This window comes from Pyxicephalus adspersus, chromosome 11 (assembly GCF_032062135.1).
Source record: "Pyxicephalus adspersus chromosome 11, UCB_Pads_2.0, whole genome shotgun sequence".
In the NCBI taxonomy this organism is placed as follows: Eukaryota; Metazoa; Chordata; class Amphibia; order Anura; family Pyxicephalidae; genus Pyxicephalus; species Pyxicephalus adspersus.
This window is the reverse complement of record NC_092868.1, coordinates 4881318-4884411: the sequence shown is the minus strand read 5'-3', so window position 1 is coordinate 4884411 and position 3094 is coordinate 4881318. Positions and strand designations below refer to the sequence as shown.

The following is a 3094-nucleotide window of genomic DNA, read 5'->3' as shown; positions in this document are numbered from 1 at the left end:
GCCAGCGTGCTGCATACATCGACCCTCCATTACTAGTGCCAGCGTGCTGCATATACCGGCCCTCCATTACTAGCGCCAGCGTGCTGCATACATCGACCCTCCATTACTAGTGCCAGCGTGCTGCATATACCGGCCCTCCATCACTAGCGCCAGCGTGCTGCATACATCGGCCCTCCATTACTAGTGCCAGCGTGCTGCATATACCGGCCCTCCATTACTAGCGCCAGTGTGCTGCATACATCGGCCCTCCATTACTAGGGCCAGCGTGCTGCATACACCGGCCCTCCATTACTAGCACCAGCGTGCTGCATATATCCTGGCCCTCCATCACTAGCGCCAGCGTTCTGCATATACCGGACCCCCATTACTAGCAGAGTATTGTAAGTCTATGGATACTGGTCACCACATTCATTGTATTCCTAGGAGGCAGATGATGGAACCCAGTGCCTGGCCAGGCCATTGAGTTCCTATAAGCCCCAGCTTGCCTTGTCACTACAAATCCTCCTCTATTACTAGTGTGACAGTGGCAGAGTACAGGAGCCCATAGATACAGGCCGGCCCATTCATAATATTACTGGTGGGATAAAGGAAACCTTATTGGTAGAAGACAATCTGCTACTAGAGGCACCGCATTACCCAGCATGCCCAGCCCATACACGGACACCATCCATTCATTACTCGCAGGCCATGGAAGAATATGGCAGCCTACAGATCCTGGCAATGCCATTCATTCTCTATCACAGGCAGATGGTGAAACCCCTCCTAGGGCTGTTCCTTCAGCAGCTGAGGTACTACTAACCCCAGCATGCCTGTTCAATACAGATCAGTATTTTGTGGAAATGGGGAAAGATGGGGGATGCAGATCACCACAAACTCCAGCATGTCCTATGACCGCAGATCAATCTCATCCGGTCCTAGCAACACACAAGCAGAGCCCATAGATACAGCCAATCAGATGGGAGAAAGTAAATTACAGCCAACCAATCAGCTGCCAGATGCACCACAAATCCCAGAATGTCACCAACATCCTACAATCAGTTTTCAACCCAATGGGTAAAGGCCATGCCATTCATTCTACTGCCAGCTTGATGGGAGGTCCAATCACAGGACAATGCAAACTGCAATCACATCAACAGATCAAGAACTACAACTCCCAGCATGCGCTGTCACCACTGGCCCATTATTAGTATCTAGGTGCACATTCACCCCATAGACACAAGCCATTTCATTCATTCTTCTACTAGCATAATAGGAGATTCAATCATAGAACTATACAAACTGAAGTTACATCAGCAGCTGAAGAACTACAAATCCCAGCATGCCACATTCATACACACCAAATATTACTATATAAGAATCAGGCCCCGTCGATACAGGTCGGCCCATTCACTCTTCCAACAGCATGATAGCACATCCAATCACAGAGCCATACAAACTGCAGTTGCATTAGCTGGTGAACTACAAATCCCAGCATGTCACTGACTTCTATACAGGTTGAAGATGATATAACCCAATGGATACAGGTCAGGTAATTCATTCTGCTGTCACCATACCCAGATCACATAATAGGAGAGTACAAGTCGCTGAGGAACTACAAGTCTCAGCAATCCCTATCCCTCCTCACTAAGTATTTCTATATAAGTAGCAGAAGCTCAGAAGTCCATGTGCACAGGACATCCCATTCATTCTATTCCCAGCATGGGGGAGATGGTTTCACATGCTGCTGCCCTGTCAGCTGCTGGAGAACTACAATTCCCAGCACGGCCTGTCCCTTCTCACCAATAGTTGTTATAAAATTTCCATGCATGCAGATCATTTCATTCATTCATTGCAGCATGATGGAAGACCCCTCCATAGGGATGTATAGGAAGTAAAACTTCCAGGTACAGGAGAACTACAATTCCCAGCACGGCCTGTCCCTTCTCACCAATAGTTATCATAACATTTCCATGCATGCAGATAATTTCATTCATTCATTGCAGCATGATGGAAGACCCCCCCATAGGGATGTATAGGAAGCAGATCTTCCAGGTGCCGGAGAACTACAATTCCCAGCATGCCTTGCCAGCCACCCTAGTGACAGAGGCAGAATCCTGGAGCCCATAGATACAGGCCGCCCCATTCATCCTATGACAGGCCGGATAAGGGGGACCCGTTGTGCAGCTATAGAGGCACCACAAGGCCCAGAATGCCCCGTCACTCAGACTGATGGCCTCCATCCGGCAGAGGCAGACTATGGGGGCCCCCTGGATACAGGCCGCCCCGTTCATCCTATCACTGGCCGGATGGGAGACGGTAATACAGGCTGCTGTCCCATCCGGGCGGCTGAGGTACTATAACCCCCAGCGTGCCATGACAGCTTGTCGGCCCCAGAACAGCAGGAGGGGCGGTGAGTGCTCGGGGGGGTCAGCGCTCACCTCCAGGCCTGGCATCCTCACCATAACCCTCCATCATTGTCCTTCTTCTACAGGCCGCACCCGCATCCCCGGCCTTTCCTGATACAGCATCCCGCCTCCCCCGTCACCGCCTCACTCACCTCAAGCGCAGCGGCTGCTTCTCCTCGGCTGGACGCGGCGGCACGTCCTCCTCGTCATCATCTTCATCCTGGCGGAGGAGGCCGGCTCGGTGACGGGATGTTGGGGGGGTGAGGCTGTGACAGCTGGCCGCCTCCGCCGCACTCTCCGGCACCGGAGGGGTTTTTTTTCCCAGTAATGCCACACAAAATGGCTGCGAAAACAAACCGACGCAACAGCCGCTGAGGAGAAGTCACGTGACCGCGCCTGCGCACTGGCGCCCGGCTCTTTGCCGCCTCCGCTGACGGGAGGAGCTTGCCTGCGTCACGCCACAGAAACACGCCCCTTTTGGACACAAACCACGCCCACCAACTGAACCGTCCCAATAGGGGAATATTTATAAATGTATTCACTTGAGATTCACTCAAACCTTACCCAAATGTACACATTTTTCACATTGGATACAATGAAACATTTTTAAATGAAATATTAAAAATGTGTGAATTTTGGGTGAATTTGGGTGAAAAAATGTAAAAACAAAGCAGACAGACTCACCAAAGTTAAATATGGGTGAAAAAAAT

The 3094-nt window shown here is 50.8% G+C and overlaps 1 protein-coding gene across 1 annotated transcript in view; it reads right to left on the bottom strand.

Annotated features, from left to right (window-relative positions):
• Window positions 1–2762, bottom strand: part of LOC140341033 (dual specificity tyrosine-phosphorylation-regulated kinase 1B-like) — a 49720-nt gene extending 46958 nt beyond the window's left edge. Inside the window, exon 1 of the mRNA XM_072426534.1 lies at window positions 2537–2762. The gene's annotated coding sequence lies outside the window, so the exon portion shown is untranslated. The remainder of the gene's footprint in view (window positions 1–2536) is intronic.
• Between the last annotated feature and the right edge of the window lie 332 nt (window positions 2763–3094).